Source organism: Pteropus medius, unplaced genomic scaffold (assembly GCF_902729225.1).
Source record: "Pteropus medius unplaced genomic scaffold, Ma_sr-lr_union100, whole genome shotgun sequence".
Lineage (NCBI taxonomy): Eukaryota > Metazoa > Chordata > Mammalia > Chiroptera > Pteropodidae > Pteropus > Pteropus medius.
Window position 1 is genome coordinate 367,832 of NW_024353393.1, and position 15,194 is coordinate 383,025.

A 15,194-nucleotide genomic window follows, 5' to 3' on the forward strand; every position below is an offset into this window, starting at 1 on the left:
TATTATGTTGATGCGTTAGGTTGTTTATTTGGGCTTGTTCTCTCTTTTGGAGACAGGCCTGTAATGATATGAACTCTACTCTTATGACCACTTTTGCCATGTTCCAAAAGTTTGATTTGTTGTACTATCATTATCATTCATTTCTATGTATCTCTTGATCTCTCTTTTTATTTCTTCTCTGACCCAGTCATTCTTTGGTAGCATGTTGTTTAATATCCATGTATTTGCGGTTCTTCCTGATTTCTTTCTGCAGTTAATCTCTAGTTTCAAAGCATTATGATCAGAGAATATGGTTGATATGATTTCAACCCTCTTATATTTTTTGAGGCTATTTCTGTGACCCAGTATGTGGTCGATTCCTGAGAATATTCCATGTGTACTAGAGAAGAATTTATAAGCAGGTGTTTTGGGATGGAAAGCTCTTATACGTCAATTATGTTCTGTTGGTCTAATGTGTCATTTAAGGATGTTATTTCCTGATTGATTTTCTGTTTGGATGATCTGTCCATATCTGACATTGGGGTATTACATTGGGGTATTTAGGTCCCGTACTACAATAGTGTTTTGGTCTGTTTCTTCCTTTAATTCTGTTAGTAATTGCTTCACATATTTTAAGGCTCCCTTATTGGGTGTCTAGATATTAATAAGTGTTATGTCTTTTTGGTGCATGATTCTCTTTATCATTATGAAGTGTCTCTCAGTATCTTTCTTTAACTTTTTTATTTTGAAGCCTATTTCACCTGATATTAGTACTGCTACTCCCGTTCTTCTCTGAATGCCATTTGTTTGAAATATCTTTTTCCACCGCTCCACTTTGAGTCTGTATTTGTCTTTGGAGCTGAGATGTGTCTCCTGGAGGCAGCATATGGCAGGGTTTTGCTTTTTGATACATTATGCAACTCTGTGCCTTTTTATTGGTGAGGTCAATCCATTTACATTTTGGATGATTATTGAAATGTGAGGTCATCTTATAGACAGTTTATCTTTTGCTTTCTGGTAGCTCGGTGTTTCCATTGCTTCCTTGTCCTTGTTTTTATGTTTTCTTTATTTTGGTTGGCTTTTGTGGGTTTTACCTCTGGTTCTTCTTGTTGTATGTTATATACTTCAGTTCTGAATTTTTGGTGTGTGGTTACCATTACCAATATGAAAAGGATAGTTATATATTTTCAGTCGTTCATTTTCTTCTGTGCGGGCCTTATCTCCATTCCCTTTTGCACATTTGAATCTTTGAATTCACCCCTTTTCAGTCATCGTTGTCTCCATTTGTCCTTATGTATGCTGAACGTTCATTACTAGCTTGCTATAGCAATTCTCTTCATAATGTTTAAGCTTATAATGCCCTGTTCCTAGTAAGAATTGCATTCTTCTGCTTCTATTTACCTGATAGTCACCTTATACCCAATTATGTATTTTTTTTTTGTCATTTTGTTTTATATGAGCTTACTCCTTTCAGTATTTCCTGTAATGCAGGCCTCGTAGTGGAGAATTCCCTCAATTTTTATATGTCTGGAAAGGTCTTTATTCTCCTTCATATCTGAAGGAGAGTTTAGCTGAATACATTATCCTAGGCTGGTAGTGCTTTTCACTTAATAGTCTGAATATCTGATTCTACTCCTTTCTGGCTTGTAAGGTTTGTGCTGAGAAGTCCGACAATAATCTAATGGGTTTTCCTTTGTAAGTTACCTTCTTCTTCTCCCTGGCTGCCATGAGAATTTCGTTTTTGTGGTTAATTTTTGATCATTTTAATACAATGTTTCTTGGTAAAAGTCTTTGGGGGTTGAGACAATTGGGTGTTCTGTTGACTTCTTGAATTCCAAGCCCCAGCTCATTCGCTAGATTTGGGAAATTCTCTTCCACTATTTGTGCGAAAATGCTTTCTAGTCCCTGCTTCTTTTCCTCGCCTTTGTTAATGCCCATTATTCTTATGTTTTCTCTCCCGATTCAGCTAGTTTTTGTATTTCTCTTTCATTATTTTTCATTCTTCAGTTTCTCTCTTCTTCCTTCTGATTTATTTCTAGATTTCTGTCTTCTATATCACTGATCTTTTCCTACACTTGGTTGACTCTATTTCCCAAGCTTGCTATTTCCTTTCTACTCTGTTTCAGTGTGTTCTTCATCTCTAGAAATTCTATTTGGTTCTTTTTGAGGGTTGTAATCTCCTTGGTAAAGATGTCATCCTGCTCTTCTAATTGTTTTTTCAATTCCCGGAATCATTGATATGAATTGTTTTGTATCTCCTTGAGTTTTTCAGAGGTACCATCCTGAGTTGTCTGTCATTTAAGTCACATATTTCTATATCTTTAAGCTTACTTTCTGGAGATTTTTCTCTTTCTTTCTGAGCTGCCTTATCATCTTGTTTGTTCATAGTGTTTAATGGACTATTTCTCTGCCTGAGCATTAATGGAAATGTATTCATCTTTTTTTCCAGAAAGATTTATTATATAAAGGTCTCTTTTTAGTCTGCTGCAAAGAAGGTGCTTTTCTCTTGATTTCCAGTAGGTGGCAACTAAGCCTGTTGGACCCTGATTTATTTAAAACCTTAATACTGCCCTTTTTTTTCCCTTACTGATGATTTTTTATAAACAATAACTAAACACTGTGTAGAGTTTTAAAATGTAAAAGGTCACTTTTTACATCCTTGATCTTTTAGATGTGGTGCTTTGATATATAGAAAGTTGACTTGACTTTTACTATTGATGTTTTGGTTCTAGGTTGCTTCCCAAAATATTTGGGTGGCTTCTTTAACTCTTTAATTTGTAGTAAATCCTTAACTGGCATAGGAAAAAGTTATGTCAGAATAGAATTTTGAGACCCAAGGAGGACCAAAGGACCCAGCAAATGACACCTTTTGGTGTTATGCAAAACCTTACCTGTCAGGGCAATGCAATGTGGCTTTTAAAAATACAGACCATGGGGTAGTCTTAACCTATATCTATAAATGCTGTTTGTTCCAGGATTTATAGGATTCTGTGGAACTCTTTTAAATCAATTGCTGGTCAATAGATGTCCTTCTCAAAATAATTAGAACTCATAAATTAGAGAAGTACCTGAAACTGACTGAGTTACCTAGAGTTTACTTAGAATATAAATCCTTATTTTAGAAGTTAGAGATTTCATTCTGTACCAGCCTTACATCAGTGTATCTAAGATCTTCCTAGGCTAATGCTGACCTCTGAGGTAGAAATAAATTCTGAGGCTTAGTGTCTCTGCCAGGTTCCAGGGTTATAGATGGAAGAATCCTCTTGCTCCACTGGGAAAGTCTTAATTTTATGTAACTTATTATTAATAAAATAGCTAAATGTATAACCAACTTTGACTTCATATTTTAAATAATTTTGTAAAACACGTCATATAAATAAAATCTTTAATTGGACAATTACGTGTGCTTACTTTTATTTTAACTACCTTCAAATATAAATTCTTACCTTCTCTTGTATCTGCATCCTTCTTATAATTTTCACTGATAATTCTTAGTTTCAGCCCCCATCATTCCTTATCTGGCTTCTTGCCATACTCTTCTAGTTTCCCCCTCGTGAGTTTTCAGTCATAATTTCTCATTCATTATAAAAACAAAGTCCAGATTTCTTGTCATGCTCTATAAGACCCTGGGAGACCTGATCCTTCCCAGCCTCTCTGGCTTTTTGTTTTTTTCTCTCTCTGCCATCTCTCTTGCACTCTTTGTTCAAGCTTCACAAAAGAACTTACTGCTTTTTAAAGATCTGATGCTCTTTCATGCCTCTCTGCTTTCGTTCACACAACTCTGTCTTCCTGAACACCCCTCCAATCATCTCCACCCCAGGGTCTCTCTTCAACTGATGACCACTTACTCAGCTTTCAACATTCAATTCATGTCAATTTCTCTACCACAATAATGATTATTATACTAATTACAGTACAACCCCTCCCTCCTCTGGGAGTTTCTTTAATGAGGAGAATCTTTTCCCCAGCTCTTGGGATTTTAATCCTGGCCTCTACTTCCATATGAGCCCAATATTGAGCCTTAAGTACTCTCTGAGGCTTGAACTCTAGTGGTCTTTCCTGGAACTAAGAAGAAATGTCAGTTGAGAAGATGGTGCCTGAACATGTGAACTCTAACTGCAAGAATGTGCAAAGGTATAAATGTCCTCTTTCCTCTTTGAAAATGTAAATTTTAGGTAAGCTTCTCAGATAACAAATGAAGCTGTATTCTTATTTGGCCATTTTTTCAAGTATTACCTAATTCCCTTTCTTTTCCATGAGCCCACTTTTATTTACCTCACTTACACAATGCCCAAGAACCACATAATACTAACAAGTAATAGCTACTATTAAGTGAGCATTACTATTGTATTTTATACGCATGACCCCATTTTATTCCCACAATGACTCAGTTATTCACATTTTGCAAATAAGGAAACTGAGCCACAATGAGTTCTTACTAATCTTTAAATTTGGCACTGACAGATGACCTGGGTATTTAATAGTTGAAATATGAATCCTAGGCTGCCAAGCAGATATTTCAGACATGGTCTTGCTCAGTCCTCCAGCCTTTCCCCTAACCTCACTGCCTGCACATTCCTGACCATAGCAATACATGAGCTCTAGGCAGGCAGTATATTTGCAGTTATGGAGAAATAGAGCAGAGGCAGATGGATAGGGCTTTCTTCCTGGTTCTCCACTGCCCTTTTCATGAGCTCTATGTTGTACAGAAATACATGAAGTAACCATTGCCCCCTGCTACCCTCTGTGCCTCATACACAAAATAAGTCAGAAACTTCAAACATTCCTTTCGAGGAACAAAAATGTTGCCGTGAACTTTAGCTCTGTGAAATGAGATCAAATAAGGTTACCGGAGACATCTGTCTCTCTCAGTTTGCAGAAAGAATATGTATTTTTATTATGGAAAGGCAAGTATTAATTATTTCTACATTTTATATCCTTAAACTAGATCTACTGAATACATGTTTTGGGAACCCCCCCCCTTTTTTTCTGATCTTTTGAGGTCTGTATCAAAATAAGGGGACAAGCTGAAGGAAAGCACATTCTATTTTGACTTTTCTTCGATTTCTTTTTTTTTTTTCCTACAAAGATCTGAGACAGAGAAATTGTTTGGTGGACTCATTGATCGACAGAAAGAAAATCCAAACTTGACAAGCTGAATTAATCAGGCTCTGGGCATATGCTTTCTTGAGGTGATTGAAACAAGAAAAGGTTGAGGTAATAAGGAATATATAGCTTTAATTATTTTGTAAATTCTTAGATAAACTATATCAGCAATAATGATTCACATGTAATAACAGAAATTCAGATGCCATCACTAAAAGTAATCAACTTCTGCTGCAATAGCTTTAATTATTTTGTTAATTCCTAGATAAACTATATCAGCAATAATGATTCACATGTAATAACAGAAATTCCGATGCCATCACTAAAAGTAATCACTTCTGCTGCAAAAGACCAGTAGCCTATGGCTGAATTGACTAGCCTTTTAGACATTGGTGCATTCACTTGCACAAACATACCTACCAAGGCTTTTCAGAAGGAAAATTCTTTCTTGTGAAATTCTTTCTTCTGGGATGATAGAATTCTTTTTAAAATTAGAAACAATTGAAAAATTAAATTAAAAATAATTGGTATGTATTTCTTATTAAGAATCAATACTTTATCATTGTTGAAAAATTTAACTATATAGATAAAAACTAGCTACAGAGATAATCATTAACATGAAGTAAGATTATTATAAAAATATAAATATAGACACAGATTATATATATGTTCTTTATTTTTTAACTTCTTTATCCATGTCCATATTTATGTCTCTTTTTATCTATAAGGTATATGCTTCATTACCCTATGGTGCATTTCCTTTTATTTTGGGGGGTTAAATATTTAATTTTTTTTTTATTGAGATATAATTGACATATAACATTACATTAGTTTCAGGTACACAACATAATAATTTTATATTTGTATACATTGTGAAATGATCACTGCAATAAGTCTATTTACCATCCACTACCACACAAAGTTACAAAAGATATTTTTTCTTGTAATGAGAACTTTTAAGATTTATTCTCTTGGCAACTTTCAAATATGCAATAGAATATTATTGACTATAATCACTATGCTGTACATTACATCCCCATGACTTATTTGTTTTATAACTGGCAGTTTGCACCTCTACACCACCTTAACCCATTTTGCTCACCCCTCCCCAAACTACTCTCCCCGCAGACCGCCACCATTCTGTTCTCTGTATCTAAGAGTTTTGTTTTGTTTGTTTGGTTGGTTTTTAGATTTCACATATAAATGAGGTCATACAGTATTTGTCTTTCTCTGTCAGACTTATTTTACTTAACATGATACCCTCAAGGTCCATCCATGTTGTCACAAAACTTTTTTTTTTTTAATATTTTAAATATTTTATCCCCAAACTCCCACCTGATTTACTAAAAAAAATTCTTTCTTCTCTTGTTGGGTTCTTCTTTCCTATGATAAGTCCCAAATACTCATGACTTTAAGCAATCCAAGAGATTATGTCTGGTTACCGTTGCCCAGTGGTAAAAAATATTGGAAAATCTGTTGTTAAGACCACTGACCCATTTTCTTCAGCTATTGTTGCTACATTATTTATCAGTTTGTCCACATGAGAACAGATGGTTCAGTAATATGGTGCAGACTCCTGTCCACTTTAAGGAGTTTCTAAGTGCACAAGCCATCTGATAAGGGTGTAAGAGAAAGAAAAAGGAAGCCTCTTACCCCAGTGTTACACTCATCAATATCCAACACATGCCACAGTAGACCAGGTCTCAAGCAGATTTTTATTTGTTTGGCATCTCCATGGAGCCAAGAAGGATTAGCAGAAAGTCAGCAGGAGGAGCGTGCCATTCCAGGAACCAGTTCTCTCCTTTCCTAAATGAAGCTGTCCTGTAAGCTGAAGTCACAGTTCAAATTCCTTCTCAATAAAAATGAGTATCTGTGGTTGGGGAAATGGGTGAGTGAGTAGTGAGGCTGATGTTGCTTCTTGATTGATGACATTAGTAAGTCACACCTCAGTGCATAAGACGTACTATAATCACTTTGAACTTCTTAGAAAAAGATCTAATTCATGATTCCCTTCCCCACAAAAGACGCCTTTACCAATTACCTCTCCCCCTGCAAACTGGAGCTCAATATACCAATATGTATAGGATATAGTTGGCACAGCTCCATTTCCCTGGAAAGTTGGAACCAGACCATTGCCAAGTCTCAAAATTTCTAGTTATATCCTTCTCTCTGAATAATGGAACCCTACTTACTCTACTTTTGTTACCACTAAAGTAATAATCCCCATAACAAACAAAAAAATCTACTCCAGCATTTTTTGATATCTTAACAACTTGAGATATTTGTGGATAACAGTTTGAAATGGTCATCTATTATTATGGAATGAATAGTGTGTCCCCCATATTCATATGTTAAAGTCCCAAACCCAAACGTGATTGTATTTAGAGAAGAACTTTTAGGAAGTAATTAAGGTTAAATAAAGTCATAAGGATGGAGTCCTAATCCAATAGAACTGGTGGCCTTATAAGAGGAAAACAATCTCTCTCTCTCTTTCTCTCTCTTTCTCTCGCTCTCGTGCTCTCTTTCTCCACATGCATGCACTAAGGAAAGGCCACGTGAGAACATAGTGAAAAGGCTGCCATCTGTAAGCCAGAAGGAGAACTCTCATGAGAACTCGACTACGTTGGTACCTTGATCTTGGACTTTCAGCCTCCAGAACTATGAGAAAATTAATTTTTGTTGTTCAAACCACCTAGTCTATTGTATTTTGTTATGGCATTCCCAGCAGACTAATACAGATTTAGGTACCAAGAATGGTTCTAGAGGAATGGAATTTTAAATATGAGTTTTCTGCATTGCTTCTGGGGTTTCTGGAATTGACTCTTTAATCAGACTAGTTTTAAAGATGCTAATGACTCTGCTAGTAGTTAACAGCACTGATAGTTCATGATATGATCTAGCAATATATATAATCAAGATATCATCATTGGATATTTATAATCAACCACTTATAAGAAGCAACAAACTGGGTGATTGTGTACAGTTATGCACTGCATAATGACGTTTCAGTCAATGACGGATTACATATACAACAGTAGTCTTATAAGATATAATGGAGCTCAAAGATTTCTTTCCCCTAGTGATGTAACAGTCATAACATTGTAGTGCAACATATTACTCACAGCTATTAATATAGTATAAAGATATAATAAAATATTTTTATACTGCTACGAAAAGTGTTAGTGTTTTAAACTAAGTGTTTTACAAAAGAAAAGTTAAAAAAATAAAAGTTTATGTTTATCTTACTTATTTCACTTGGCATAATACCCTCTAGGCTCATCCATGTTGTCACAAACGGCAAAATTTCATTCCTTTTTTATTGCTGAGTAATATTCTATTGTATACATACATATACCACCTCTCCTTTATCCATTAATCTATCAATGGACACCTATTTTGCTTCCACATCTTGGCTATTGTAAATAATGAAAATAGGGGTGCATATATCTTTTCAAATTGTTTTCATTTTCTTTGGATAAATACCCAGAAGTGGAATTGCTGGGTGGCATGGTATATCCATTTTTAATATTTTGAGAAACCTTCAGACTATTTTCCATAGTGGCTGTACCAATTTGCAATTTCACCAACAGTGCAGAAGGGTTCTTTTTCTCCACATCCTCACCAACACTTGTTGTTTGTTGACTTTTTGATAATAGCCATTCTGACAGGTGTGAGGTGATATCTCATTGTGGTTTTAACTTGCATTTCTCTGATGATTGGTGATGTTGTGCATCTTTTCATATGCCTATTGGCCATCTGTATGTTTTCTTTGGAAAAATGTCTATTGAGGTCCTCTGACCATTTTTTTCTTTTTTAGGCGAAGCCACCCTTGGTTGACCTCACAGATTGCAAGGACCTTGTCAGCTTACGATCCCTTATTTTTTAAAATTTTTTACACCTACAGTACCTAGTTTTCCTAGGTGGTCTTCCATCCAAGTACTAACCAGGCCTGACCCTACTTAGCTTCCGAGATCAGACGGGATCAGGCTTGTTCAGGGTAGCATGGCTCTACCTCTGTCCATTTTTAAATCAGATTGCTTATTTTTTTGATGTTGAGTTTTATGAGCTCATAAAGCAAAAAAACTTACAGTAAAGGTTAATTTATTATTGAAGAAAGAAAAATATTTTTTATAAATTTAGTATAACCTAAGTGTACTGTGTTTATAAAGTCTACAGTAGTGTGCAGTCATGTCCTGGGCCTTCATATTCACTCACTGCTGACTCACTGACTCACCTAGAGCAACTTCCAGTTCTGCAAACTCTATTATGGTAAGTGCCCTATACTGGTGTACCATGTTTTTTCTTTTATACTGTATTTTTACTGTACCTTTCCTACATTTTGATTTGTTTAGATACATAGTTACCATTGTGTTACACTTGCTTAAATTCTAGTCTAGTAACTTGTTGTTCAGGTTTGTAGCTTAGGAGCAATAAGCTATACCATACAGCCTAGGTGAGTAGTAACCTATACCACCTAGGTTTGTGTAAATGTACTCTATGATGTTTGCACAATGACAAAATCACATAATGACACATCTTTTAGAATGTATCCACATCCTTAAGCATAACTGTACATGATACTTTTGAACACTTTTGATAAAATAACAACTATAAGGAGATTGGCTAGTTGCTCCTAATGTTGCTGGACAAAGTGGGGAAAGGAAAGGTTGGATGAGTTCAGAGATTTGAATTCCCAGTTCAAGTGCTGAGTAAATGACTTTAAAGCTTGTATGTGTGCCCTGAAGCAAATCTTTATCTCCTGTAGCCTCAGGGCTGAGATTGGCTGAAAATCAAATGCAGAATCTTTTTCTACAACTGGCTGAATTACAATGCAAATTGAACTCCCAGCCTTACAGGGTTAAAGGAAAGCATTGATTGAGAAAGAATGAGGTTCTGTAAATTAGAATGGAAATGTGAGGGAAGGCCGTGATGAAGCTGAGAACACTGAGCCCCTAAATTCTGATGCTTATTCTTTGCTACCCTTAGTGATAACAGCCTCTCCACTCCCATTTGAAGGGATTTATCCTGCATTGCCTGAGGAAACTGTAATGGCCTCTCCTGAGGCTGTTGCCATGTAAAAGAATTCTGAATCTCCTCAGGACTCACCCCTGTCACTCCTTTTTTGCTTCTAGACCTATAACTAGATTTGAGTTGTAGTGGACCCCTAAAGGTGAAGCACAAAGTGTGAACTATAAAGAGTTGAGCTACACTCTAAAAAAGAGCTACTTGAGTTTTTTAACTTATGTAGGCAGAAATCCAAGAAAAATATGTGGGAGTTGGTATTAAGCGTGTGGTATAGTAGTTAAAGGAACATAAAGTTGGATCAGGCCAAATTTCTTGATATGTGCTCACTAATTAGAGATCCTACATTTAATGTTTCAGCACTGGGCATTAGAAAGGGATTTAACAGTTTGGTTTGTTGGCTGAAACCAAAGGGTAGACTAAAACAAGCAAGTTAGACATGCAGAACCTGCTTTGGTTTAATGTAGAAGAAGGGATTTTGTAACCTCACCATAATCGCACACAAACTTCATTTCATTTCTTTAATATAATGTTTTTTTCTGATTCAAGTTGGTTTTGCCCAGATAATAGCATTATAACTTAGTTGCTTTTTCCACCTTTTCTCCTTGTATGCCTGCTCTTTTAATCATTAAACCTTAGAACATAAGCCTCAAGGTCTATAGTCATGGGGACAATACGTTTTGGTTACACTAAAGATAACATATTAGCCTTAGATGTGTTTCAGCTCCAGGCTAATCAAGGCAAAGCAACAACCCCATTGGCTATAGGACCAGGCCATGGGACCAGACAAGATGGCACCATGGCCAATCTCAGAATCAAAAACAATGATGAATTACCCCAGCTTTGTCCAATCATCCCGCATCCCCAACTTCCTTAGTTTTCATGACTGATTTTTCCCTACATAATCTGTACTCTCCAAGACACCCAGCAGGCCAGGTTGTTGAGAGCATTAGCTCACCTGTGTCTCTGGGACTTGCAACTCCCTAAAATAAATCTTTACTTTCTTTGCTAGAAACCTACACTTATCTTTCCTTTGACTCATGCACAAGCAGACGGACCCCTTTTGGTCCAGTAACAATTTCAAAATTTTACAGAAATTTGAATTTTATAGTGGATTGCCATTTTAGACCTACTCACCCACCATCAGATGGTCCAGAAGACATACCTTTTACCAATACAGTGAGAAGTGAATTTGTCCAAGAAGTTGTGACGTCTTTTAAGAGCTCTGTGATTCTTCTTTTCCATAGGCCAGAGCTTACAGTAGAAACTGTACTTATTAACTGGGAAATTTAAATACAATGTGAATAATTGGATTCTGAAGTGGCAGCACTCAGCTGTCAAAGGCAAAAAGGGCATGGTTATTGTGATATACAGTAGAATCAAAGCAGTGATCAGAATAGTCAGACTGGCACAGACCTACGGCATTGGCTAATTGATCTTGGTGTTCCTAGAAGTGAAATAGATAGGAATCTTACTAAATTCTTATTTAATCTACCTAAGCAGAAAAGTTCTAGTTCAGGTGAACAAAGGTCTAACCTGAATTATAAAAATGAAGTGTTATGGCCTTCTATTAAATCCTAGTCTTTAGAGGTTTACAGACCCAGACTGAAGAGGAGGCTAGGTTCCTTGAGGAAGGGCCTCAGAACACTAATAAAAATTTATTTTGTTAGTCTTTCTCCAAGACTTTCCTAAAAATAGCTATGGCCTATTACCAGAGTTACTGCACACTGGGGAAAAGGAAATAGTCAGAACTTTTGGGACTAATTAGACACTGGTTCTAAAATGACACTAATTCCACAAGACCCCAAAAATCTCTGTGGTTCACCAGACAGAGTAAGGACTTACAGAGGTCAGCTGATCAGTGGAGTTTTAGCTCATGTTCCCAAACTCAGATTATGGTTGGTTATTCCTCCAGCTCCAGAATGGATAATTTAAGTAGACATACTCAGCAGCTAGAGAATCCCCACATTGATTCCCTGACTTGTGGAGTGAAGGTTATTATGGTGGGAAAGGCCAAATAGTAGCCACTAGAACCACCTCTACCCAGGAAAATAGTAAATCAAAAGTAATACTGATTTCCTGGAAAGATTGCAGAGAGTAGTGCCATGATCAAGGACTTCAAACAAGGAGGGATGATGATTCCCAACACATCCATATTCAACTCACCTATTTGGCCTGTGCAGAAGAAAGATGGATTTCAGAGAATGACGGTAGATTATTGTAAGCTTAACCAGAAGGCGACTCCAATTGCAGTTGTTGTGCCAGATATGGTTTCATGGTTTGAGCAAATTAACATATCTCCTAGTTCTGGCATACAGCTATTAATCTGGCAAGTGCTTTTTTCTTGGTATGTTAGTGAAGAGCACCAGAAATAGTTGCCCTTTAGATGATAAGACCAGCAATACACCTTCCCACACCTCAGATTTTTATCAACTCTACCTTATGTCATCATTTAGTTAATAGGGATACTGATTGACTTTTCCTTCTATAAGATATCACATTGGTTTATTATATTAATAATATTATGCTGATTGGACCTAGTGAGTAAGAAATAACAACTTTAGACTTGTTTGTAAGATTTTACATGTCAAAGGGTGATGAATCCAACAGAAATTCAGGGACCTTCTACTTTGCTGTAATCGCTAAGGGTCCGGTGGGGTGGGGATATATAGAGATATCCCTTAGGTGAAGGGATAAGTTGTTACATCTTACTTTATCTACAAGCAAAAAAGAGACACAATTTCTAGTAGGCCTTATTGGATTTTAGAGCCAACACATTCCTCATCGGGGTGTGTTATTCAGGCCCATTTACTGAGTGACCAAAAAAGCTACTTGTTTTGAGTGGGACCCAGAACAAGAAAAGTTTCTGCAGCAGGTCCAGGCTGTCATGCAAACTGCTCTGCCACTTGGATCATATGGTCCAGGAGAATCAATGGAACAGCACAGGCTGTTAGGATTTGGGAGCAATCCTGCCATCCTCTGTGTATAACTATGTTTCTTTTGAGAAACAGCTTTGGCCTACTACTGAATGCTTAACCATGTACCATAAAGTTACCATTTGACCTGAGCTGCCCATCGTGAACTGGGTGTTATCTGACCCAACAAGCCATTAAGTTGGGTGTGCATAGCTGTATTTCACCATCAAATGGAATTGTTACATATGTAATTGGGTACAAGCAGGCCCTGAGGGCATAAGGAAGTTACATAAATAAGTGGTCCAAATGCCATTCATCCCCATTCCTGTCACACAACATTCTCTCTCCCAGCCCACACCTAAGGGGCCTCATAGGGAGTTCTCTATGATCAGTTCACAGAGGAAGAGAAGATTTGAGCCTGATTTACAGATGGTTCTGCACGATATGCATGCAACACCAAAAAGCAAACAGTTTCGGCACAGCAAACTCTCCCTGGGACATTCCTGAAAGATAGTGGTGAAGGGAAATCTTCTCATTAAGAACTTCAAGCAATACACCTGGTCATTCACTTTGCTTGGAAGAAAAAGTGTCCATATGTGTGATTATATACTAATTCATCGTCTATGGCCCATGGTTTGACTGAATGGTCAGGTGTCTAGAAGGAATGTGATTAGAAAATTGGTGACAAGGAAATTTGGGGAAGAGGTATGTGGATAGAATTCTTTGAATGGACAAAAAATATGGAAAAAATGTGTGTCCCAATGAATGTTCACCAAAGGATGACCTCAGCAGAGGAGAATTTTAATAGATAGGATGATGACCATTTCTATGGATACCAGTCAGTTTATTTCCCCAGCCAGTGTCATCGTCCAATGGGGTCATGAACAAAGTAGCCATGATGGAGTTAAAATGGAGGTTATTCATGGGCTCAGCAACACAAACTTTCACTCACCAAGGACAACCTATCTAAATCCACTGCTGAGTGCCAAATCTGCCAGTAGCAGAGACCAATGCTGAGTCTTGATATGGTAACATTCTCTGGGGGTAATCAGCCAGTTAACTGGTGACAGATTGATTATATTGGCCTTCTTTCATGATGGAAGAAATGTTTTCTTACTGTAATAGACATTGTAAATATGGAGTTGCCTTCCCTTCAGGCAATGCTTCTGCCAAAACTGTAATCCATGAACTTACAGAATATTTTATACAGCATTGTGGAATTCCACACAGCATTCTTTCTAATCCAGGCACTCACTTCATAGCAAAACAGGTGCAGCCATGGACCTATGATCATGGAACATGTCCCCACCATTCTGAAGTAAGTACCTTCATAGAATGATGCAATGGACTTTTGAAGACTCAATTATGACACCAGCTGGTTGTAATACCTTGTAGAGTGGGACAAAAGTTCTGTAGAAGTCTGTATGTGCATTAAATCAGCATTTAATATATTGCGCGTTTTCTCTCAAAGCCAGGATTCACAGGACTAAGAACAAAAGAGTGCAAATGGGAGTGCCACCACTCAATACTACCCTTAATGAACTCTCGATTAAAATTTTTGCTGTCCGTTCCCATGAACTTATGCTCTACTGGCTTGGCAGTCTTAACTCCAAAGAGAAGAACGATTTCAACAGGAGACACAACCATGATTCCATTGAACTGGAAGTTAAGACTGCTACCTGACCACTTCGGGCTCCTCAGGCCTCTGAGTCAAGAGGCAAGCAAAGGAGTTACTGTACTGGTTGGGATGATTGACTACCATAAGGACATTGGACTACTATTCCATGATGGAAGTAAGGGAGAGCATGTTTGGATTAAAGGAGTTTTCATAGGGGTTTTCTTTGTATTACCAAGCCCAGTGATTAGGGCCAATGCAAAATGACAACTCAATCAAAGCAGAACTACTAATGGCCCAGACTTCTCAGGAATAGAGTTTTGGTTTATCCCACCAGGTAAACAACCATTACCAGCTGAGGTGTTTGCTGAAGGCAAAGGGAATACAGAAAGGGCAGTAAGAGAATGTTCTTATAAATACCAGCTATAACTACATGACCAGTTACATACATAGGACTGTAATTGTCATGAGTATTTCCTCCTTATTTTGTTATGAATACATTTATTTATCTATTATTTTTCTATATCTATCTATCTATCTATCTATCTATCTATCTA

General features: G+C 37.0%; 1 pseudogene; it reads right to left on the reverse strand.

The window, feature by feature from the left end:
• Positions 1–8,980: 8,980 nt before the first annotated feature.
• On the reverse strand, positions 8,981–9,099 carry LOC120592812 (uncharacterized; annotated as a pseudogene).
• Between the last annotated feature and the right edge of the window lie 6,095 nt (positions 9,100–15,194).